This window comes from Sminthopsis crassicaudata, chromosome 1 (genome assembly GCF_048593235.1).
Source record: "Sminthopsis crassicaudata isolate SCR6 chromosome 1, ASM4859323v1, whole genome shotgun sequence".
Taxonomy (NCBI): domain Eukaryota; kingdom Metazoa; phylum Chordata; class Mammalia; order Dasyuromorphia; family Dasyuridae; genus Sminthopsis; species Sminthopsis crassicaudata.
In genome coordinates, this window is record NC_133617.1 from 255275226 (window position 1) to 255302647 (window position 27422).

The 27422-nt window shown below is 35.2% G+C and overlaps 1 protein-coding gene across 1 annotated transcript in view; it reads left to right on the plus strand.

The window, feature by feature from the left end:
• The window catches only part of SNTG1 (syntrophin gamma 1), an 813750-nt gene that overhangs the window by 153987 nt on the left and 632341 nt on the right, over positions 1–27422 (plus strand).

Below are 27422 nucleotides of genomic sequence, written 5' to 3' on the forward strand. Positions count from 1 at the left end.
TGATGAAGGTGATGGTACAGTCAAAACTAAACAGAACAGCTGGTAACAAAAAAGAAATATGTGGCATTTTGAATTTCCTATAAAGGGATGAAATGAGAGGAATTTTTCCCCCACTCTTCAGCTCTTCAATCAGAAAGGCAGAAGTACATGAGGGATACTGATGAGGTGTATAGGCTGATTCTACAGCTATATTAAAGGAGGAACTTAATTAGTAAAAAAAACAGTTAAAATATTTTCTAAAAGTTATTTAGTGATAGGTGGAACTAACAGCACAAAATAAAGCAAATATCTTTCCATCTTTGCTCTATTAAAATATTAGATTATAAATTTAAAATTTGCTTCTTTAATTTTTATATTCTATCAAAAATTGGAAATATTTGTATTCAAACCCATATAATATACCTAGTCCTAGATTTTATTCCTCTTTTTTTCTTGTCAGAAAAAAAATACCAAAATTAGATTTTTGACTGCCACATCTATTTATTTATTTGGAATTTCAAGTCCACAAAATACCTAAAAATTTTCCCCACATAAGTTATTGTCCTGCCCATCTATATTTTTACATATGATTTTTGAACCCAAATGTAAGATTTTACATTTATCTCTATTAAGTTTATCTTATTATCTATTTAGTTTATCATCACAGTCTATTTTTTATCTCAACTCTATTGTCCATTGCGTTAACTATTCCTCCTATGATTTCATATGCCTGAGAAATTGTAAAGATGCAATTTGTGAAACATTATTATTTTCAAGACTTTGGTCTTCAGGATCCTGGGCTGCCCTCTTTCCATCAGGGTCTAATGGTCAAAATGATAGAAGTGATGGTGTAGTAGTAGTAGTTTGACTTGCCAGACATGCATTCCCTCTCTATTCCTTTAAAAAAATTACAAAACTATCAAAAAATCTATGACATTCATATATACTCTTAAAATAAACACCCAGCACATTTTGTCAATGTTTTATGAACTTTTATTGTCATGGTTGATTTTTTTAAATTTTTGAGTGATAATTCCCTTAAATCTGATAATAGATGGTAAAAGAGAAAAATAAATCCTATTAATCAGCTTTAATTCAGTAGACCACAAATCATTAATCTGGAAGTAGCTTATTTGCATGCTACTAAATTGAAAATATTCAAGCATTAGCTTTGGTGAATTCTGTATGATAGGGCATTTTCCCCCTAATAAAGATTATACTTATGTTGGTGTGCTTTAAAATAAGAAGTCTAAAGGTAGATAGAACACATTTTTATTTCACATAACAAGATGCTCCTCTCAGGACAACCTGATCATTAAAGATCTCATTTCAAAGTAATCAACTCAGTCTTGGATATTAAACACTTTGCTACTTTTCTTGGCTTCCTTTTTCTTCAGGTTGTAGAGTTGGAGGGTAGAACACACAACTCCATCAAAAGTTTTTCTTTATTGATGGTAGAGACTGAACATTGTAAGTCACTCCACTTGCCATCTACAGACTACTTGTTTTCAAATCCAGAGAAAATGATGCCACCTGGTATGTGTGTTAACGTCCATTCTCTCCCTCCCCCCCCCTCTCTCTCACACACACACACACACACACACACACACACACACACACACACACACACATACACACACACAAATTAACAAATTTCCTTTTGTATGTTGTCTTCCCCCATTAAATATCAAGCTCTTTAGCTTTTGAGGGAAAGGACTGCTTAGTAGGTACTTAGTAATTATTTGTTGATTTGACTTTATAAGAAATTGTGCCTATGGCTTAATAGAATAGAAAGTAAAAGAGAATTTACTTATTTTTAATTTTTTAAAGAAATGAATGAGGAGATGGAGCCAATATGGTGGAGCAAAGGCAAGAACTTGCCCAACCACTCCTCCAAACTGCTCCAAATTCCTGTAAATAATGACTCTAAGCACATTTTAAAGCATCAGAATCCTCAAAAGATGGAATAGAACAGTTTCCCAGCCAAAGGGAACTTAGAAGCTCAGCAATAAAGGTCTGTCTATAAATTTTCTTTCATACTAATTTAGACTTAGTGAAGGTAATGAAGAGATCAGGAAAATCAATAGAAATAGAGTTGCATGGAACTGTGAACATTTACTATTTTAAGATATTATACGTAGCTGTATGTCCAGAAAAAATGAAGCAAACATTTTTCCAGTCCATATTCTTGATTTAAAAGAATTGAAAACCTAAATTTCAGTGCTATCACAGATTTGATAAATGCACTCTGCTTCCCTATCTAACAAACACAAGAATAAGCCATAAATCAAGGCTAAAGAGAAATTGGGGTTATTAGTGTTAGTAACTTGAAGAAATAATTTATTCCCTACTCCTGTATATATTTTCCCCTTTCTATGAAAAGAAGACATGTTAAGGGCACACAAATAAATAAATAAATGAACAAATGAATGAATGGATGGATGGATGAATGATAAAATAATGACAAATAAATAAGGATACATGCATAATTGCAACCTACCAAAATGTATCTTACAAACTGAATTGTAAATGACATTTATTTGAATCAGAAGGTAAATGCAAATTTGTAGGAGAAGGGTAATTAATCACTTAACACAAAACTGTAGAAAAGCAAAATATTAAAGTGCTGGGAGATGCCAACATTGATGGGAAGTTTGTTAAAGTAAAAAAAAAAAAAAAAAAAAAAAAGTATGATCAAATGCATACAGGAAAAATTTTAAACATCTCTTTTCAGTATGTGATATTTTGGGCAATGAAGAGAGTACCTATTGCATTTGAAGTCAACAGAGCTGAGCTTGAATATTTGTTCTGCTACTTATTTCAAGTAATAAGTGACAGACATTACTGTGCCTCTTAGTTTCTTCATGTTTAAAATGAGTTTGTCAGTCAAGGTTGTTTCCAAAATTGCTTCTAGTTCTAAGTCACATGAAAGTGCTGATGGCTACCAAACTTTCTGAATATTTAATGTAAAATTGTGATTTGTTCTTATTATTTTGTTGGATATAAATGAAAAATCTACCTTCTGGGATCTTTAGATGATAGTGATGAAGACACTATTCAGACAGTGATAGATAAAGTTGACCTTATAAGCAAACATTAAGGAAGGATTAGATTCTCAGAAGTCTGGTTGAGGAAGACTGGAACTGAAAAATTTATTAGAGACAGTAAAAGCAAGAGTTAAAATATTTCATAAAAGAGGTGACTCAGAAATAGCATACATGTCCTCATTCGGAAAGACTACATGGTAAAAGAGTAGCCTTATTTACTTAAGAATCTTCGAGCTCTAATGAGTATTTTGGCAAAATTTCAAGGATAAAGAATTTTAAAAAAGAAATACTGAAAATTGACTGCTACATATAGACATTAAGAAATTCCTGCTAACCTAAATAAAAATAGCTGTTAAGAATGTCTCCACCCCAACTTTCAAAAGCAGTAGAATTTATAACCATCAGGGCTCCCAGAGGAAAGCAAAACACCTACTAAAAATCTTCTATTCCTTATCTCTGTAGAGAGCTTAGAATCATCTAAGGAAAAGTCAGATAGACACATGCAGATATGCATAGATGCATACATACTCTGGCACATATAAGAATATACAAGATAAGTATTGAGTAACTAGAAGGTAACTATAGAAAGTATGCAATTGTCAGGGGAAGGAGGATTAAGAAAATTTCCTGGATGAAATGGCACTTCAGTTGTGTATTTAAAAGAAGCTAGGAATTGTAGGAATCATAGTTTGGGGAAGAAAGCACTTGTAGCATGAAAAACAACCATTGCAAAGAAATAGAAATAAAAGAAGTGCCATTTGTATGGAACAGACAGTAGGCCAATAAGAAGAGAAAGACAGCACCTATTATGGAAAGCCATATCATTAAACATTGACTTAATATTATCTCAGTTTTTTTTTTTTAATTTTTTATTTTATTTTATAATTATAACATTTTTTGACAGTACATATGCATGGGTAATTTTTTACATTATCCCTTGCACTTACTTCTATTCAGATTTTTTCCCTTCCTCCCCCAACCCCCTCCCCCAGATGGCAAGCAGTCCTATATATGTTAAATATATTACAGTATAATTTAGATACAATATATGTGTGTAGAACCGAATTTTTTGTTGCACAGGAAGAATTGGATTCAGAAGGTAAAAATAACAGTTTACATTCATTTCCCAGTGTTCCTTTTCTGGATGTAGCTGTTTCTGTCCATCATTAATCAATTGGAATTGGATTAGCTCTTCTCTATGTTGAAGAAATCCACTTCCATCAGCATACATCCTCGTACAGTATCATTGTTGAAGTGTATAATGATCTTCTGGTTCTGCTCGTTTCACTCAGCATCAGTTGATGTAAGTCTCTCCAAGCCTCTCTGTATTTCTCCTGTTGGTCATTTCTTATAGAACAATAATATTCCATAACATTCATATACCATAGTTTACCCAACCATTCTCCAATTGATGGACATACATTCATTTTCCAGCTTCTAGCCACTATGAAAAGGGCTGCCACAAACATTTTGGCACATACAGGACCCTTTCCCTTCTCTAGTAGTTCCTTGGGGTATAAGCCCAGTAGTAGTATGGCTGGGTCAAAGGGTATGCACAGTTTGATAACTTTTTGGGCATAGTTCCAAATTGCTCTCGAGAATGGCTGGATCCTTTCACAACTCCACCAACAATGTATCAGTGTCCCAGTTTTCCCACATCCCCTCCAACATTCATCGTTATTTGTTCCTGTCATCTTAGCCAATCTGACAGGTGTGTAATGATACCTCAGAGTTGTCTTAATTTGCATTTCTCTGATCAATAGTGATTTGGAACACTCTTTCATATGAGTGGAAATAGTTTTAATTTCATCATCTGAAAATTGTCTGTTCATATCCTTTGACCATTTATCAATTGGAGAATGGCTTGGTTTCTTATAAATTAAAGTCAATTCTCTGTATATTTTGGAGATGAGGCCTTTATCAGAACCTTTAACTGTAAAAATTTTTTCCCAATTTGTTACTTCCCTTCTAATCTTGTTTGCATTAGTTTTGTTTGTGCAGAAACTTTTTAATTTGGTGTAATCAAAATGTTCTATTTTGTGATCAATAATGGTCTCTAGTTCTCCCTTGGACACAAACTCCTTCCTCCTCCACAAGTCTGAGAGGTAAACCATCCCATGTTCCTCCAATTTATTTATGATTTCGTTCTTTATGCCTAAATCTTGGACCCATTTTGATCTAATCTTAGTATGTGGTGTTAAATGTGGGTCCATGCCTAGTTTCTGCCATACTAATTTCCAGTTTTCCCAGCAGTTTTTGTCAAATAATGAATTCTTATCCCAAAATTTGGGATCTTTGGGTTTGTCAAAGATTAGATTGCTATTTTTATTCACTATCTTGTCCTGTGAACCTAACCTATGCCACTGATCAACTAGTCTATTTCTTAGCCAATACCAAATGGTTTTGGTGACTGTTGCTTTATAATATAGCTTTAAATCAGGTACACTTAGACCACCTTCCTCTGACTTTTTTTTCATTAGTTCCCTTGCAATTCTCGACCTTTTATTCTTCCATATGAATTTTGTTGTTATTTTTTCTAGGTCATTAAAATAGTTTCTTGGGAGTCTGATTGGTATAGCACTAAATAAATAGATTAGTTTGGGGAGTATTGTCATCTTTATTATATTCGCTCGGCCTATCCAAGAACATTGAATGTCTTTCCAATTATTTAAATCTGACTTTATTTTTGTGGCAAGTGTTTTGTAATTTTGCTCATATAATTCCTGACTCTCCTTTGGTAGATATATTCCCAAATATTTGATACTATCGACTGTTATTTTGAATGGAATTTCTCTTTGTATCTCTTGCTGTTGGATTGTGTTGGTAATGTATAAAAATCCTGAGGATTTATGTGGATTTATTTTGTATCCTGCGACTTTGCTAAAATTCTGAATTATTTCTAATAGCTTTTTAGCAGAGTCTTTGGGGTTCTCTAAGTATACCATCATGTCATCTGCGAAAAGTGACAATTTGATTTCTTCATTTCCTACTCTAATTCCTTGGATCTCTTTCTCGGCTCTTATTGCCAAGGCTAGAGTTTCTAGTACTATATTAAATAGTAATGGTGATAGTGGGCAACCTTGTTTCACTCCTGATCTTACAGGGAAAGGTTCTAGTTTATCACCATTACATATGATGTTTACTGAAGGTTTTAAATATATGCTCCTTATTATTTTAAGGAATAGTCCATTTATTCCTATACTCTCAAGCGTTTTTAGTAGGAATGGATGTTGGATTTTATCAAATGCCTTTTCTGCATCTATTGAGATGATCATATGGTTTTTATTAATTTGATTATTAATATGGTCAATTATACTAATAGTTTTCCTAATATTAAACCAGCCCTGCATTCCTGGTATAAATCCCACTTGGTCATAGTGTATTATCCTGGGGATGATTTTCTGAAGTCTATTTGCTAATATCTTATTTAAGATTTTAGCATCAATATTCATTAAGGAAATTGGTCTATAGTTTTCTTTCTCAGTTTTCGATCTACCTGGTTTAGGTATCAGTACCATGTCTGTGTCATAGAAGGAATTTGGTAGGACTCCTTCAATCCCTATTTTTCCAAATAGTTTACATAGCATTGGAGTTAGTTGTTCTTTAAATGTTTGGTAGAATTCACCTGTAAATCCATCTGGTCCTGGGGACTTTTTCTTAGGAAGTTGGTTAATAGCTTGGTCTATTTCTTTTTCTGAGATGGGACTATTTAGACTACTTACTTCTTCTTCTGTTAATCTGGGTAAGCTATATTTTTGAAGGTATTCTTCCATTTCATTTAAGTTATCGAATTTATCGGCATAAAGTTGAGCAAAGTAGCTCCTAACTATTGTTCTAATTTCCTCTTCATTAGTGGTGAGTTCACCCTTTTCATTTTCAAGACTATCAATTTGCTTTTTCTCTTTCCTTTTTTTAATCAGGTTTACTAAGGGTTTGTCTATTTTGTTGGTTTTTTCATAAAACCAACTCTCAGTTTTATTAATTAATTCAATAGTTTTTTTTACTTTCAATTTTATTAATCTCACCTTTTATTTTTTGAATTTCAAGTTTTGTGTTTGTCTGGGGGTTTTTAATTTGTTCCTTTTCTAGCAATTTTAGTTGTAAACCTAATTCGTTGGCCCTCTCTTTCTCTATTTTATGCAGGTAGGCCTGTAGAGATATAAAACTTCCCCTAATTACTGCTTTGGCTGTATCCCACACATTTTGGTATGATGTCTCATTATTGTCATTTTCTTGGGTGAAGTTATTAATTATGTCTATGATTTGCTGTTTTACCCAATCATTCTTTAGTATAAGATTATTTAGTTTCCAATTATTTTTTGGTCTATTTTCCCCTGGCTTTTTATTAAATGTTATTTTGATTGCATTATGGTCTGAAAAGGATGCATTTACTATTTCTGCCTTGCTGCATTTGATTTTGAGGTTTTTATGCCCTAGTATATGATCAATTTTTGTATAGGTTCCATGAACTGCTGAGAAGAAAGTATATTCCTTTCTGTCTCCATTTAGCTTTCGCCAAAGATCTATCATATCAAACTTTTCTAGTATTCTATTTACCTCTTTGACTTCTTTCTTATTTATTTTGTGGTTTGATTTATCTAATTCTGAGAGTGCAAGGTTGAGATCTCCCACTATTATAGTTTTGCTATCTATTTCCTCTTGCAGTTCTCTTAATTTCTCTTTTAAGAATTTAGATGCTGCACCACTTGGTGCATACATGTTTAATATTGATACTGCTTCACTATTGATGCTTCCCTTTAGCCGGATATAATGCCCTTCCTTATCTCTTTTAATTAGATCAGTTTTTGTTTTTGCTTGATCTGAGATGAGGATGGCTACTCCTGCTTTTTTGGTTTTGCCTGAAGCATAATAGATTCTGCTCCACCCTTTTACTTTTAGTTTGAATGTCTCATCCTGTTTCAGGTGTGTTTCCTGTAAACAACATATAGTAGGATTCTGACTTTTAATCCAGTCTGCTAACTGCTTCCTCTTTATGAGGCAGTTTGCCCCATTCACATTTATGGTTAGAAGGACTAATTCTATATTGCTTGCCATCCTATTAACCCCTGCTTATGCTTTTCCCCTTTCCTTCCCTTTTACCCTCCTATCCAGTATTAAACTGGTAAACACCACTTGCTTTTCACAGCCCTCCCTTTTTAGGATCCCTCCCCCACCTTAAAGATCCTCCCCTTATTTTACCCCTTTTCCTCGAAATTACTGTATTCCCTTCCCCTTAGCTTACTCCTTCCCTTTCACTTTTCAATGAAGTGGAAGAAGTTTCACCATAAATCGAATATGTCTATTGATACACGCTATGTTCATCTCCCTCCTTTCTTTCTCTCAGATATAATAGGTTATCTTTGCCTCTTCATGAGATGTAGTACCACCACTTTATACTTTTTTATGATATAATCTCCTTTCCACCTCTAGTTTCTAAGACAAATTGTACATATGTTCTTTACATATTTTTTTGACATTAGTATAGTTCTCAAGATTTCTTTTTACCTTTTTTAGAAGTCTCTTGAGTTCTGTATTTGAAGATCAAACCTCTTATGTAGGTCTGGTTTTTTCATCAAAAATAGATGGAATTCATTTATTTCGTTAAATGTCCATCTTCTTCCCTGGAAAACGATGCTCATTCTTGCTGGGTAAGTTATTCTTGGCTGCATACCAAGTTCCTTAGCCTTTCGGAATATCATGTTCCAGGCCCTGCGTTCTTTTAATGTGGATGCTGCTAGATCCTGTGTTATCCTTATTGTGGATCCTCCATATCTGAATTGTTTTTTTCTAGCAGCTTCTAATATCTTTTCCTTTGTCTGATGGTTCTTGAACTTGGCCACTATATTTTTTGGCGTTTTGATTTTAGGGTCCCTTTCAGTAGGTGATCGATGAATTTTCTCAATGTCTATTTTACCCTCTGTTTCCAAAACGTCTGGGCAGTTCTCTTTGATAATTTCCTCGAAAATGGTGTCCAAGCTCTTTTTTTCCTCCCATTTTTCAGGGAGTCCGATTATTCTCAAATTGTCTCTCCTGGATCTGTTTTCCAGGTCTGTTGTCTTTCTGGTAAGGTACTTGACAGTCTTTTCAATTGTTTCATTTCTCTGGTTTTCCTTGACTCCCTCTTGGTTTCTCCTTGAGTCATTCATTTCTACTTGTTCCAGTCTAATTTTCAATGATGTATTTTCTTCACTCACTTTTTTTATATCTCTTTGTAATTGTCCAATTGAGTTTTTATCTTCTATGGAATTTTTTTCCATTTTATCCATTTTATGTTTTAGAGAGCTGATTTCTTTTTCCAGCTCTCTAATCCTGTTTTCCTTGGAGTTGTTTACCTTTTCCAGCTCACTAATCTTGTTTCTCAATGATTTGATTTCTTTATCCACTCTGTCTTTGAATGCATGGGATGACTTCTCCAGGCTCTCTTGCCAAGCTTCCCTTTCCTTTTCCCATTTCTCTTCCAGCTCTCTTGTGAGAGCCTTTTTGATTTCTTCTATGAGGTTCTTTTGTATTGAGGAGCAGCTTATATCCCTCCCAGGGGATACATCTGGGGACACTCTGTTCCTAGTCTCCTCAGCATTTGAAGTCTGCTCCCTCTCCACACAGAAGCTATCAATGGTTAGAGCCCTTTTGAATTTTTTGTTCATTTTGTCAGAGTAGGAATCAAAGAAAACAAACTGACAAGAGAAACAATTGGTCTGTTTTGCGGGGGATAGGGCTGGATGTTATTAATGGGCTTCCTCTACAGACTGGGGGTAGGGCAGCAGAGAGCCACTAACAGAACAGCAATGACTGTACTGAGTCTGCGCTCTGAGGCTCTGAGAACACACCAAGTCAGTCCAGGTGGGGGTTCGGGGTGGCCGAGCTCTGAGAGACGCTGGCTTTCTGGGGTTTTAATCTTCACCTCCAGTGTTTACACCCTCTCCACCGCTCCTGGCTTGCTGCCAAGACGGAGCATCCACACTGGGGCAAAAGCCCTTTCGCAGAAACGGCAGAGATCACACCCCTCCCCCTCAGGTCTGAGCTGTGTGAGCTGCCTGTCTTGCTCTGGCTGCCTGCCCTCAGTCTGCGCCCAGTCTGATTGACCCTCCCCCGAGCAAACACAGACCTTTTCTGGCGACTTTCAAGGATGTCTTCTCTTGGTGATAATTTGTGGATTTCTTTCTGGGTCAAGCATTAAGTCAGAGGCTTGTCATGAAGTAAGTTCTAAGAGAAAACGAGGAGCTCAAGCAGCTGTCTGCCTCCACGCCGCCATCTTGGCCGGAAGTCTATTATCCTTTGGCCGGAAGTCTATTATCCATCTCAGTTTTTAGGAATAGAACATATGAATATTAGCAGAGTAACAAGGTGTCCAGAGTGTATAAAGTTTCAAATCCAAACAGAGGAATTACAATTGATCTTAGAAGTAATATGGAGCCACTGGAGTTTTTTGAGCAGGAGTTTTAAGAGAGCAGTCCTACTTTTCAGAAAAACATACAAACAAACAAATAAACAAAAAAAACAAAACAAAACAAAACACTATCAGTTGTCAAGGTTGAAATAGAGAATGGAATATGTAGAAGCAGGGAAACCAATTAGAAATTTATTACACAGAGAAAAAATGTAAGCCAGGGCAAAGCCAAGATGGTGGAGAAGATTCATGCAAATTTCTAAGCTCTCTCAAACCCTCAATACCAACTATTTAATTCAGCCTCAAAAATAGCATTGGACAGGTAAAAATCATGAAGATTAGAAACACAACAACTTATCAATTGAAGATAATCTGGAACTTCATCAGAAAAGGTCTGCAATGAAGGGTGGGTGAAAAAAAGACCTGGATAGACAGTGAGAAACTAAAGGCTACCTTACTGTGCCAATCGTGCTAGGGAGGCTTCTGGGGTTAGAAAAGCTACAGAGACAGAGGATTCTGGCATAGGCTGATAGCTCTAATCTGCTTGCAAAACAGCAGACTAACAAAGAAATCAAACCACTTTAAAAAAAAATGCGAAGATGGCGGAGAATAAACACACGACTCAGTGAACGTCCTCACTCCCTCACAACCAATTAGATAAATTAAGTCTCAAAATTAGCTCAGGACTGATAGATACCACAAGGACTGGAAGCACGACTTACCAGCTGAAGAGAATCTGGAGTTTCAACAGGAAAGGTCAGTTCTCAGGGGAGGAATAAGAAAGACCAGCACAGACGGTGGGGTAGGGGCACACTGCGCCCATTGCGCTGGGAGGGGCTCTGGGATCAGAGAAGCCACTGAGGTAAAGGAATCTGGCACAGGCTGTTAGCTCTTCTCTGCTAATTATTTAGCAGTTCAGAAGAGAAAGCCAAAATATTTTAAAACTCAGATTAGATTTCCCCCCCCCCCACCCTGGGGGTGACTCAGCAGAGAATAGGCACCAGGGGGTGTGGCCTCAGCTCCCTCCTGAGAATAGTTAAGAGACTGACCCTTGAGAACTGTAACTCTGTTGTGGGTATATAAAAAATACTCAAGGATAATTTGATTTTACTGATATAAAAGAAAAAAAGGGGGGTGTAGTAAAGGGAAGGAGGTCGGTTCAGAAAAAGGGGAAGGAGTGATAAAAAGAGGGAAACTACATCCCAGGAAGAGACATAGAAAATACACCATATCTGAGGGAACTTAGTGAGGGGGAGAATCATTGTGTGAAACTTACTCTCATCAGAAGAGGCTCAAAGAGTAAATAATTAACATATTTGTTTTTCAGAGAATTTTCTCTCACCTCATTAAAAGGGGGGAGAGGAAAAGGGGAAAGGAAAAGGAGAATAAGTGAAGGGACTTGGAGGGAGGGGGGAGGGATCCTAAAAAAAAGAGGGAGGTTTGCGCGTCACAAGGGGGGTCTGTAAATTAAATATCGGGGAGGGGGATCAGGGGGGTCAAGGGAAAAAAGTATAATCTGGGGATAATACGATGGCAGGAAATACAGAATTAGAAATTTTAACTGTAAATGTAAATGGGATGAACGATCCCATCAAACGGAGACGGATAGCAGATTGGATCAAAAAGCAGAACCCTACAATATGTTGCCTACAGGAAACACACTTAAAGCAGGGAGATACATACAGAGTAAAGGTAAAAGGTTGGAACAGAGCCTATTATGCTTCAGGTAAAGCCAAAAAAGCAGGGGTAGCTATCCTTATCTCAGATCAAGCAAAAGCAGAAGTAGATCTCGTTAAAAAAGATAAGGAAGGAAACTATATCCTGCTGAAAGGTAGCATAAATAATGAAGCCATATCAATACTAAACATATATGCACCAAGTGGTATAGCATCTAACTTTCTAAAGGAAAAGTTAAGAGAACTGCAAGAAGAAATAGACAGTAAAACTATAATAGTGGGAGATCTCAACCTTGCACTCTCAGATTTAGACAAATCAAACCACAAAACAAACAAGAAAGAAATTAAAAAAGTAAATAGAACATTAGAAAAACTAGGTATGATAGACCTTTGGAGAAAACTGAATGGCAATAGGAAGGAATATACTTTCTTCTCAGCAGTTCATGGATCCTATACAAAAATTGACCATATACTAGGACATAAAGATCTCAAAATTAAATGTAGGAAGGCAGAAATAATAAATGCCTTCTTCTCAGATCACAATGCAATAAAAGCTACATTCAGTAAAAAGTTAGGGGTAAATAGACCAAAAAGTAATTGGAAACTGAATAATCTCATCTTAAAGAATGACTGGGTGAAAGAGCAAATTATAGAAACAATTAACAATTTCACCCAAGATAATGATAATGATGAGACATCATATCAAAATCTTTGGGATGCAGCTAAAGCGGTAATAAGGGGAAATTTTATATCTTTAGAGGCTTATTTGAAGAAAATTGAGAAAGAGAAGATTAACGAATTGGGCTTACAACTTAAAAGGCTAGAAAAAGACCAAATTATAAACCCCCAACCAAAAATTAAACTCGAAATACAAAAATTAAAAGGAGAAATCAATAAAATTGAAAGTAAAAAAACTATTGAATTAATAAATAAAACCAAGAGTTGGTTTTATGAAAAAGCCAATAAAATAGATAAACCTTTGGTAAATTTGATCAAAAAAAAGAAAGAGGAAAATCAAATTGATAGTCTTACAAATGAAAAGGGGGATCTTTCCACCAATGAAGAGGAAATTAGAGAAATAATAAGGAGTTACTTTGCCCAACTTTATGCCAATAAATTTGATAACTTAAGTGAAATGGATGACTTCCTCCAAAAATATAGGCTCCCTAGATTAACAGAGGAGGAGATAAATTGCTTAAATAGTCCCATTTCAGAAAAAGAAATAGAACAAGCTATTAATCAACTCCCCAGGAAAAAATCCCCAGGGCCAGATGGATTCACATGTGAAATCTACCAAACATTTAAAGAACAATTAGCCCCAATGTTATATAAATTATTTGAAAAAATAGGGGATGAAGGAGTCCTACCAAATTCCTTTTATGACACAGACATGGTACTGATACCTAAACCTGGTAGATCGAAAACTGAGAAAGAAAATTATAGACCAATCTCCTTAATGAATATTGATGCTAAAATCTTAAATAAGATATTAGCAAAAAGACTTCAGAAAATCATCTCCAAGATAATACACTATGATCAAGTAGGATTTATTCCAGGAATGCAGGGCTGGTTTAATATTAGGAAAACTATTAATATAATTGACCATATTAATAATCAAATTAATAAGAACCATATGATCATCTCAATAGATGCAGAAAAAGCATTTAACAAAATCCAACATCCATTCCTACTAAAAACTCTTGAGAGTATAGGAATAAATGGATTATTCCTTAGAATAATCAGGAGTATATATTTAAGACCGTCAGTAAGCATAATATGCAATAGAAATAAACTGCAACCTTTCCCAGTAAGATCAGGAGTGAAACAAGGTTGCCCACTATCACCATTACTATTCAATATAGTACTAGAAACGCTAGCCTCGGCAATAAGAGCCGAGAAAGAGATTCAAGGAATTAGAGTAGGAAATGAGGAAATTAAACTATCACTTTTTGCAGATGACATGATGGTATACTTAGAGAACCCCAAAGACTCTGCTAAAAAGCTACTAGAAATAATTCAAAATTTCAGCAAAGTGGCAGGATACAAAATAAATCCACATAAATCCTCGGCATTTTTATATATCACTAACAAAATGCAACAGCAAGAGATACAAAGAGAAATTCCATTCCAAACAAATGTTGAGAGTATAAAATATTTGGGAATCCATCTACCAAAGAAAAGTCAGGAATTATATGAGAAAAATTACAAAACACTTGCCACAAAAATAAAATCAGATTTAAATAATTGGAAAGACATTCAGTGCTCTTGGATAGGCCGAGCGAATATAATAAAGATGACAATACTCCCCAAACTAATCTATTTATTTAGTGCTATACCAATCAGACTCCCAAGAAACTATTTTAATGACCTAGAAAAAATAACAACAAAATTCATATGGAAGAATAAAAGGTCAAGAATTGCAAGGGAATTAATGAAAAAAAACTCAGAGGAAGGTGGTCTAAGTGTACCTGATCTAAAGCTATATTATATAGCAGCAGTCACCAAAACCATTTGGTATTGGCTAAGAAATAGACCGGTAGATCAGTGGAACAGATTAGATACAAAGGACAAAAAAGGGTACATCTATAGCAATCTAATCTTTGACAAACCCAAAGATTCCAACATTAGGGATAAAAATTCATTATTCGGAAAAAACTGTTGGGAAAACTGGAAATTAGTATGGCAGAAATTAGATATGGATCCACACTTAACACCATATACCAAGATAAGATCAAAATGGGTCCATGATTTAGGCATAAAGAGGGAGATAATAAATAGATTAGAGGAACAGAGGATAATCTACCTCTCAGACTTGTGGAGGAGGAAGGAATTTATGACCAGAGGAGAACTAGAGATCATTATGGATCACAAAATAGAAGATTTTGATTACATCAAACTAAAAAGTTTCTGCACAAATAATACTAATGCAAACAAGATTAGAAGGGAAGTAACAAATTGGGAAAATATTTTTAAAAACAAAGGTTCTGACAAAGGTCTCATTTCCAAAATATATAGAGAACTGACCATAATTTATAAGAAACCAAACCATTCTCCAATTGATAAATGGTCAAAGGATATGAACAGACAATTCTCAGAGGAAGAAATTGAAACTATATCCACTCACATGAAAGAGTGTTCCAAATCACTACTGATCAGAGAAATGCAAATTAAGACCACTCTGAGATACCACTACACACCTGTCAGATTGGCTAAGATGACAGGAACAAATAATGACAAATGTTGGAGGGGATGTGGGGAAATTGGGACACTAATACATTGCTGGTGGAGTTGTGAAAGAATCCAGCCATTCTGGAGAGCAATCTGGAATTATGCCCAAAAAGTTATCAAACTGTGCATACCCTTTGACCCAGCAGCGCTACTACTGGGATTATATCCCAAAGAAATACTAAAGAGCGGAAAGAGACATATATGTGCCAAAATGTTTGTGGCAGCTCTTTTTGTTGTAGCTAGAAACTGGAAGATGAATGGATGTCCATCAGTTGGAGAATGGTTGGGTAAATTGTGGTATATGAAAGTTATGGAATATTATTGCTCAGTAAGAAATGACCAGCAGGAGGAATACAGAGAGGGTTGGAGAGACTTAAATCAACTGATGCTGAGTGAAATGAGCAGAACCAGAAGATCACTGTATACTTCAACAACGATACTGTATGGGGATGTATTCTGATGGAAGTGGAAATCTTCAACATGGAGAAGATCCAACTCACTTCCAGTTGATCAATGATAGACAGAGGTAGATACACCCAGAGAGGAAACACTGGGAGGGGAATGAAAATTGTTAGCACTAATATCTGTCTGCCCAGGTTGCATATACCTTCGGATTCTAATGTTTATTGTGCAACAAGAAAATGATATTCACACACATGTATTGTACTTAGACTATATTGTAACACATGTAAAATGTATGGTATTGCCTGTCGTCGGGGGGAGGGAATAAGGGAGGGGGGGTAATTTGGAAAAATGAATACAAGGGATAATATTATAAAATATATATATATATAATTCCTTCATCTGTAAAATGATGTAAGTGATCTTCTATCACTGGCTCTGTAATCTATGTTGACATTCATTTCCATATAATCAAAGTTGAGGAAGCAAAAAAAAAAAAAAAAAAAATGCCAGAAACTAACTATAGCTACCCCAAACCAGAAGTGAGTTAGCACAGATCACAGCACGCCTTCTGCTATCAGGGGTTTTTCCTTGGGGCAATTAAGAACCTTCAAGGAACTGGGGGGAACACAGCACAGGGAAGCCTCTAATCTCACAGAGGGGGGGCTCGGCCTGAGGCAATGGATCTTCAACAGCAGTGAAACTACCTCAGCTATGACTGTGCTTCCCTGAGCAGAGACATTTCTGGTCTGTGTGCCAGGGCTATTGCCCAACACCTGCTAATATTCAAGTCCTCACAGGGGGCTTTGGCCTGGGGTTGGGATGCTTTCACTGTTCAGCCTCTAGTCTTAGGGCAGTTGCTAGGCTACACAGTAGGGGTTCTTCACTGGGCACACCCACAGCCCGGCTCTGAATCACTTCTGGTGGGAGGGAATCTCTCCCAGAATACCCTCGTACCTTTCCAGACAGCTCACAAGACACTGTCTTCCATATCTCTGTTCTGTAGAGGAAGCTGGTAACCCCTTACCCAGAAAGCAGACCACACAGATTTTTAAAAATGAGTAAGAAATTGAAGAGAACAATTGACAGCTTAGATATAGAAAAAAGAATGGATTTCTAACCCCGAGGAGGCTAACAACAGACAGTCTCCAGATAATACCCTGAAGGGGAATATTACCTGGCCCCATCTCATAACTCTTTCCTAGAAGAGACTATTAAAGACCTTAAAAGGGAGTTAGAAGATAAATCGGCAAAAGCAATAGAAGTTATGTTAGAAAGTAACAATGTCTGGAAATTTGAATTGGAAAAGATGAAGAATTCATAGGAAATGCAGGGAAACAAAATTTGTGAATTGGAAAAGGTTAAAAAAATCACAGGAAAGTAGAATTTCTGAATTGGAAAAGATAAAAGAATTCCCAAGAAAGTCGGATTTGTAAATTTGAAAAAGAAATAACTCCCTTAAAAAAAAAAAAAAAAAAAAAATTAGTGAAGTGGAAAAAAAAAATTCCACAGAGCAAAATAATTCATTTAAAAACTCAATTGGACATATACAAAAAGAACTGAAAAATGTGAATGAAGAAAATAACTCATTAAAAGTCAGGAATGAACAAATAGAAATAATTGATTCATTGAGACACCAAGAATCAGTCAAGCAAAAAAAAAAAAAAAAAAGCTGGAGAATAAAGTCAAATATTTACTGGGAAAATCTATAGATGTAGAAAATAGATCTAGGAGAGAACATCCGAGCATTCTTGGACTTCCCAAAAATTATGATGAAAAAAAGAGCCTAGATTCTATTTTACAGGAAATCATCAAAGTGAACTGTCCAAACATAATAGAAACAGAAAGGAAAATAGGCATTGAAAGAATTCATTGAACTCTTTCTGAAAAAGAGACTAAAAAACAAACAAACAAAAAAAAATTCCACAGAATATTGTGGCCAAGCTACAGAACTACCAGACTAAGGAAAAAATATTGCAAGCAGCCAGGAAAAAAAAAACAATTCAAATATCGAGGTGCCAATTCAAATATCGAAGTACCACAGTAAGGGTCACTCAAGATCTGGCTGCATCCAGCTAAAGCGGTAATAAGGGGAAATTTTATATCTTTATTTGAACAAAATAGAGAAAGAGAAGATTAATGAATTAGGCCTGAAACTTAAAAGGCTAGAAAAAGACCAAATTAAAAACCCCCAACCAAAAATCAAACTTAAAATACTAAAATTAAAAGGAGAAATCAATAATATTGAAAGTAAAAGGAAAAAAAAAAAAACTATTGAATTAATAAATAAAACCAAGAGTTGGTTTGTTGGTTTTACGAAAAAGCCAATAAAATAGATAAACCTTTGGTAAATCTGATCAAAAAAACGAAAGAGAAAAATCAAATTGTTAGTCTTACAAAGGAAAAGGGGGATCTTTCCACCAATGAAGAGGAAATTAGAGAAATAATAAGGAGTTACTTTGCCCAACTTTATGCCAATAAATTTCATAACTTAAGTGAAATGGATGACTATCTCAAAAAATTTAGACTTCCTAGATTAACAGAGGAGGTGATAAACTGCTTAAAAAGTTCCATTTCAGAAAAAGAAATAAAACAAGCTATTAATCAACTCCCCTTGAAAAAAATCCCCAGGACCAGATGGATTTACATGTGAATTCTACCAAACATTTAAAGAACAATTAGCCCCAATGTTATGTAAACTATTTGAAAAAATAGGAGATGAAGGAGTCCTACCAAACTCCTTTTATGACACAGACATGGTACTGATACCTAAACCAGGTAGGTTGAAAACTGAGAAAGAAAACTATAGACCAATTTCCTTAATGGATATCGATGCTAAAATCTTAAATAAGATATTAGCAAAAAGACTTCAGAAAATCATCCCCAGGATAATACAGTATGATCAAGTAGGATTTATACCAGGAATGCAGGGCTGGTTTAATATTAGGAAAACTATTAGTATAATTGACCTTATTAATAATCAAATTAATAAAAACCATATGATCATTTCAATAGATGCAGAAAAAGCATTTGATAAAATCCAACATCCATTCCTACTAAAAACTCTTGAGAGTATAGGAATAAATGGACTATTCCTTAGAATAATCAGGAGCATATATTTATGACCATCAGTAAGCATAATATGTAATGGAAATAAACTGGAACCTTTCCCAGTAAGATCAGGAATGAAACAAGGTTGCCCACCATCACCATTACTATTCCATATAGAAGTAGAAATGCTAGCCTCAGCAATAAGAGTCAAGAAAGAGATTAAAGGAATAAGAGTAGGTAATGAGGAAATCAAACTGTCACTCTTTGCAGATGATATGATAGTATATTTAGAAAACGCCAGAGATTCTAATAAAAAGTTATTAGAAATAATTCACAACTTTAGCAAAGTTGCTGGATACAAAATAAATCCACATAAATCCACAGCATTTTTATATATCCCCAACAAAATGCAACAGCAAGAGATACAAAGAGAAAGTCTATTCCAAACATATGTTGAGAGTATAAAATATTTGAGAATCCATCTACCAAAGAAAAGTCAGGAATTATATGAGAAAAATTACAAAACACTTTCCACAAAAAAAAAAAATCAGATTTAAATAATTGGAAAGACATTCAGTGCTCTTGGATAAGCCGAGTGAATATAATAAAGATGACAATACTCCCCAAACTAATCTATTTATTTAGTGCTGTACCAATCAGACGCCCAAGAAACTATTTTAATGACCTAGAAAATAACAACAAAATTCATATGGAAGAATAAAAGGTCGAGAATTTCAAGGGAACTAATGAAAAAAAAGTCAGATGAAGGTGGTCTAGGTGTACCTGATCTAAAGTTATATAATATAGCAGCAGTCACCTAAACCATTTGTTATTTATTGGCTAAGAAACTGACCAGTCGATCAGTGGAACAGATGCGGTACAAAGGACAAAAAAGGGTACATCTATAGCAATCTAGTGTTTGACAAACCCAAAGATACCAACATTTGGTATAAAAATTCATTATTTGAAAAAAACTGTTGGGAAAACTAGAAATTAGTTTGGCAGAAATTAGATATGGATCCACACTTAACACCATATTCCAAGGATAAGATCAAGATGGGTCCATGACTTAGGCATAAAGGGGCAGCTAGGTGGGGCAGTAGATAAACCCCAACCTTGAATTCAGGAGGACCAGAGTTCAAATCTGTGCTCAGACACTTAACACTTCCTAGCTATGTTACCCTGGTAAAGTCACTTAACCCCAGCCTCAGGAAAACAAACAAACAAACAAAAATGATTTAGGCATAAAGAATGAGATCATAAATAGATTAGAGAAGTATAGGATAGTTTACTTCTCAGACTTGTGGAGGAGGAAGGAATTTATGACCAAAAGAGAACTACAGATCATTATTAATCACAAAATAGAAGATTTTGATGACATCAAATTAAAAAGCTTTTGGACAAACAAAACTAATGAAAACAACATTAGAAGGGAAGTAACAAATTGGGAAAATATTTTTTGCAGTTAAAGGTTCTGAAAAAGGCCTCATTTCCAAAATATATAGAGAACTGTCTCTAATTTATAAGAAATCAAACCATTCTCTAATTGATAAATGGTCAGGGGATATGAACAGACAATTCTCAGATGATGAAATTGAAACTATATCCACTCATATGCAAGAGTGTTCCAAATCACTACTGATCAGAGAAATGCAAATTAAGACAATTCTGAGATACCACTACACACCTGTCAGATTGGCTAAGATGACAGGAAAAAAATAATGATGAATATTGGAAGGGATGTAGGAAAACTGGGACAGTGATACATTGTTGGTGGAGTTGTGAAAGAATCTGGCCATTCTGGAGAGCAATTTGGAATTATGCTCAAAAAGTTATTAAACTGTGAATACCCTTTGATCCAGCAGTGCTACTACTGGGATATTCCAAAGAGATCTTAAAGTAGGGAAAGGGACCTGTATGTGGCAAAATGTTTGTGGCAGCTCTTTTTGTAGGGCTAAAAATTTGGAAAATGAATGAATACCCATGAATTGGAGAATGGTTGGGTAAATTATGGTATATGAATGTTATGGAATATTATTGCTCTGTAAGAAAGGACCAGCAGGAAGAACACAGAGAGGCTTGGAGAGACTTACATGAACTTATGCTGAGTGAAATGAGCAGAATCAGTAGATCACTATACACTTCAACAATGATATTATATGAAGACATATTCTGATTGGAATAGATATCTTCAACATAGAGATGATCTAATTCAGTTCCAGTTGGTCAATGATGAACAGATACAGGTACACCCAGAGAAGGAACACTGGGAATTGCGTCTAACCTGTTTGCACTATTGTCTTTCTACCCAGGTTACTTATACCTTTGGAATCCAATTCTTATCGTGCAACAAGAAATTTGGTTTTACACACATTTATTGTATCTAGGATAACTGTAACTCATTTAACATGTATGGGATTGCCTGTCATGTAGGGGAGGGAGTATAGGGTGGGAGGGGAAAATTTGGAAAAGTGAATACAAGGGATAATTCTGTAAAAAAAAAAAAATTACCCATACATATGTACTGTCAAAAAAATTAAAAAAAAAAAAAAAAACAAAGAATTTAAGCCTAAGAGAGTGAATATAGTGAATTAAATGTATTTGACAGATAGAATAAAAAAATCATATTTGGCATTTGATTTGATATGTCGGGGGACAGAGAGAGGGAGAAAAAGAGACACAGAGAAAGACAGAGAAATAGAGACAGACATACAGAAAGACAGGCAGAGACAGAGAAAGAGAAACAGAGAAACATATAAACAAAGACAGAGACAGAGAACAGAGAAAGAATTGTGTCAATGTGACATGGAAGAATAATGGTGTTCTCAACAGTATTAAGGTAGTTCAAACCAGAGGAGAATTTGTGAGGAAAGGAAAAAAAGTTTTAGAAATGGGGGAAATTCATTTAAATTTAACCTACAAATATAATGTCATAGTTGGCCTTGGATTTTTTTCTCTCCTTATAACAAAACCCTTGAATGTTTACCATTTTAGAAGGAAAATTATTTTGTAAAAATCTCAAAAGACATGAATGGTGAGCTGAATCATCTAAGATGAAATTTGTTAGGAATAAATTTAGTCTTATACTTTAGTTTAAAAACACAGACTGTTCATTGGTTATCCCATAATATCTATGAAAAGTGGCCACATTTTTCTTCTCACTCGCTCCATGGTGATGTATTTTTATCTATTTCGTCCATCCAATTCTCTACTGAAGATGAACTACAGCCAATTCATTCTGAACATGTGTCTCTCTTTTACCTCTTCTGTAACAATCTGTCTTAATTATTTGGAAATTAAGTTATTCCATGAATCTAAACATATCTTCAAAAGAATATTGACATTATGATTTATTATTGTTTAGGGAGAAATTTGGGATTTTATATGCACTCACATATATAGGTGTATACACATATGTATAAATGTACACATTTGTACATAATATATATGTATTTGTAAATATATGTGTATGTGTACTATATATTTGCAGATTGGACTGCTCTTTGGGCAGCCCATCCAACTTTATATCTTAGCCTGGAAATGAAGCATCCCCTTTTTCCTTATGTGAATAAATCAGCTAACTTTTTTTTTTTTTTTTCTGAAGCAAATGGACTTAAGTGACTTGTCCAGGGTCACACAGCCAGGAAGTGTTAAGTGTCTGAGACCAGATTAGAACTCAGGTCCTCTTGACTTCACAGTTGATGCTCTCTCCACTACAGCAACTAGCTGCCCCACCCAAGCTAAACTTTTTGAATTGATTCTAAATCAGATTTAGTAGAATGGACAAAATATTTGGGTTTGGTGTGATCAGGCAATATTATTCTAATGCTGCATTGATTGAAGGCAGAGTTTCCTCTTATCATCATCATCTAGTATATTATTTTTCATGTTTCTTAGTGTGCATCATTACAAATTATATACAGGATTTTTATAAATATTTGTTGAGCTGAAATATGTAGTGTCCACAATGAGGAAGATGATAGTTCCACTTTTCCCTAATTAAATAAAACTACAAAACAGTGTGGAAGGTTAGGTCCTAGGCATCATATTTTAGAAGGATGTTGATAAATTGAGCTTTTTATAGAGAGTGGTGATTGGAACATGGATAGACTGGAAACCCTCCATAAAATAATTACTTGAAGTGACTGGATATATTTGGTCAGAAAGACTAATGAGGGTTCATAATCTTCAATGATGTGTTTGAAGCAATAAGTTTGTTCTTGGTCCCAGAGAGGACTAAAAACAATGGGTAAGACTTTCAGACATATGATTATATTGATTTGTTTTATAGGGGAAACAAATTTCCAGGAATTTAAAGTTATCTGAGACTTGGCTATCTTGAAAGGTAAAGATTTTTCTAAGTCTTTTAAACCACTTGTCAAGGATACTGTAAAGAGGCAGCATAAAATGTTAGATTTGCAATTAGGAAGATCTAGATTTAAATCAATTATTCCTCTGACACAAACTGAGTAACTATGGGTAACAACTTCTCTGTTTTTCAATTTCCTCATCTAAAAAAAATGGAGATACAATATCAATATCATGTCCTAAGGCTTGATTGAAGAAATGCATGTATAACCTAAACAAACTTGATGAAGAGATATACATGCCCATTAGTGAGGAATACTGTTTAGGAAGAGAATGACTTAAATGATTATTGGAATATAATAAGGTATAGAGTATTCAAAAGGGAGTCAAAAGCTCTATGTTTAAATTGGGGTTATTTCTGTGTGATATTGGCCAGGTCACAAATACTCTGTGCCTCTGACATCTTCACCCCCCAAAAATAATATGGTGGTCTTAAACTTTGTGGTTCCTGATAGCTTTTAATCTTTTTGAAATCTAAAATCTATTATTATGTTTCTTAAGAGAATGCCTAGTTACAATTGATTTCTAAAATGTTATATGATATCCCGAAATTTCATTAAGCTAAATTGCTTCAGAGTTAGAATTTGTAAATCATTAGTTTCCATCTGTCATCATGCTGATTGTATTCATATCTTCCCTAAATTCTTCTTTGCCCTTAGTGCAAGGACCAGTATCTTGCATAATTTACTAGACAAAGAAATCATTTAATAAATATTTGATAAATGAATGAACACATTTCTTCATTAATTAAATTGCTATCTTACTCTGTTTGTATAATGCTTTCAACAACAAAAAGGAGGGGTAATATCCCAGGATATTATTTACTTGAGTTGTATGTATTTCTTTTCTTTTAAAATTAATCATTGTTACAATGTAAACCAATGGAAGATATACAATTGTCTCATAGACAATTTTACATGTTCTGTCTAATCAATTATTTAGACACTTTAAAAAATTTTGTTTCTTTGAGAAGGAAATAAAATTATCTGTCTATCTCAGGAAATAGCAGGGAGAAATAAAATTCATAGGACCTTCAAGAAGAAAGAGATCATAGATATTTAGTACAATCCCTTAATCTATAAGTAAACATAAGGAAGTCCCACAAGGAAAAGAGATTTGCCCAAAATAAGCTCTAATGTGAACTGAAACTAGATAATTAGTTTGAATTTTATATAGAAATGTATGAAGTATAACATTTAAAATGTAATAGTCATATAAGAGAAATAGGACATATACTGCCTTGATTTATTTGGCTTAGAGAGAGAGGATTTTTGCTAAAGCTTTCTTTTTCTTGCAGAGAATGAAATGAGATGGCAGAGTTGCTCACAATCGTAGGGAATTTCATGGCTCACTGTCATGTGATATAACTAAAATTATAATAATTATTTTTTTCCATTTATTATGTCCTCAAAAAGGACCAATATATTAATTAAGGCAAATATTAAGTATTTGAGATGGTGTGCCTTTGCCTATTTGTAAAGCATTTTTAGCTTTTAAAAATAGATGTACTATAAGTGCACTTTTAGCAATTATCCTGAAAACAGAAAATATGTAATAGCACTACAACTGAGCAAGACCATTGCAAATGTTTTGTATTATGTTAGGCAGATGGTACCCACTAATTTCTTGATGAATAATGATGCTATTTTGAAAGGTAAAACAAGGCAGAACATGCCTTTTCTTAGGAAATGGCAAGTCATAGTGTGCCTTATTTCCTCTGATCCACATGACAGATTCAGACAAAGGACACTTATTTTAAGTACATTTGCCAGTGACACCAAAGGCATTATGAAGGTCAAGTGGAATCTTTCTTACTATTGACTAATAGCACACAGAAGCCAGATGACATCACTTTCCATTCACATTGAATAAAGAAGATGAAAAACATACAAATGCAGAGAGAGGTAGAGACAGAGACAGAGACAGAGATTATAGAGAGAGAGAGGCAGGGAGGGAGGAAGGAAGGGAGAGAGAAAAGCCTTGTCTTGAAACATGAGTAACATTTTGAATTGGAGCATCAAGCACATGAATTATATGAGTAAATCAGAGCAAAAAGAGTTGTGAGGAAAGTATGGATTAAAATCTTGTTTTGTCAGCCCCAATTAATAAAACTGCTTGCAGGGATTACTCAAGCTATTAGTCCCCAAAAGAAACTCATGCTGCTTTAGAGAGACTAATTGATAGTGGGCACCTGATTCCCCAGGGTGAGAGAGGCCTGTAAACCCACAGCAGGGCATATATCTATATGTGAAGGCCAGACGAGTGAACTATACACTCTATTATTGCCAGAGCTGAACATTTCTCTGCAGGATATGCTGTCCTTCACTACCTAGATAGAGAAAGGTGTGTGTGTGTGTGTGTGTGTGTGTGTGTGTGTGTGTGTGTGTGTGTATGTGTGTGTGTTTGTGTGTGTGTTTGTGTGTGTGTGTGTGCTTTCTGTTTTAACTCCTGCTAAGGCAAACTTGAGTGTACCTTTATTAAACATCACTAAAGAAAACCTAGATTTTATTTTTTCCTCCCCCAAGGTTTATAGCTGGTAGGTATTCCTTTGCCTTTGGCACAAATAGTTAGTGCCATATCCATGATGGTACCAAATGTCAAGATTAGAAAGTTTGTATTTTCAAGGTAGGCTGTTTGTTCTCTATGCACTGACAATTGGTCATGTGTTTTGTTTTGTTTTTAAACATTCCTACAAAGATGAGATAACCCTAACTTAAAGTACTTATGCCATGTGATACATAAAATATAAAGACAATTTTTTTTCTTTCCATCCTCAATTTATATATTGTTCCTGGAAATCTTTTCCTTCCTAATGCTTAGGAATTAAGGAACTAGAAATGAATTATATATTGTTAAGAGTTAGAATGGAGTTTAGAGCTCTACTGAAGCGGTCTATTCTAATTTAGATGTCTAGTCTAATCCCCCAATTGACAAAATTTTACAATGATAAAGTTGAGAGTTTGAGAGATTAAGTGACTAGTCCTAAAATTAACAAATAGTAGCAGATCTAAGAATTAGACACAAGCTTTGTGAGTCCTTTAAAATGGAAAATTATGAAAAAAGGATTTGTAAAGACCTAGCACCTTTGTTGTAGTCAGTTACTTGGCATTAATCTAAAGTGATATGTATTCATCAATCAATGAATAAACAATCATTTATTAAGAATTTGCTATATGGGGGGGTGGAGCCAAGATGGTGGAGAAGGCACATGCGACTTTCTAAGTTCCTCTCATGCCCTCATGACCAGTTGTTGAATTCAGCCTCAAAAAGAGAGCTTGACTAATGAAATTCATGAAGATTAAAGATACAATGATTTACCAGCCAAAGATAATCTGAAGGACCATCAGAGCAGATTTGTCCTGAGGGGCGGGAACAGACCAGTGCAGGAAGGGAGATAGGAAGGATTGGCATCCTGAGTGGACCAGGGACCTGGTAGCCTCTGTGGCTAGAAAAGTAGTGCAGACAACTCTGCCATAGGCTGACTGCTTTGCTTTGATTGATTGCAAGACAGTGGACCAGCAGAGACATTAGAGCCAGAGGTACAGTGTCCTCTAAAAACACTAGAACCTAATAGGATCTGGCTGTACCCACCCCAAACTGGAAGTGACTCAGCATAGACCAGCACAACTGTGCAGTTGCATTCTGCAGCACAGCAAGGGCAGTTGCAAATCTACACAGCAGAGGGCGCATCCCAGGGCAGTCTCTAATCTGCACAGTGCTTGGCCTGTGGCAATAGAACTTCCCTAGTGTGACTGTGCTTTCCTGTGCAGAGCCACTTCTGGTGTCTTGTGGGACTATTCCCTGGGCAACTGCTAATACCCCACAGCGGGCTTTGGTTGGGATAATGACACTTTCACTGCTCAGCCTCTTGCCTCAGGGCAGTTGTTAATCCACACAGCACTGTTCTTCACAGTGCACCTCTGCAGCAGGCCTGAGTCACTTCCATTGCAAAACTATTTCCCAGAGCACTCCTGACCACTCTTTGTAGCCAGTTGGCAGGCCATCCATACACCTATCCCTGTTCTATAGAAGAAACTGGTAACCTCCTGGCCCTGAAGGCAGACACTACAGGCTTTTAAAAATTAGTTAAAAAAACAAAAGGATAATCGATATCTTCTATACAGAAAGAGAGCAGGTTTTCAACCCCGAGGAGACTAATAGCAGACAATCTCCAGACAATTGTTGGTCTGCATCATAAAAGGGTCTCCTAGAAGAGACTATTAAAAACCTTAAAAGTGAGCTAGAAGAAAAATGGAGAAAGGAAAGAGAAGCTATGCAAGAGAG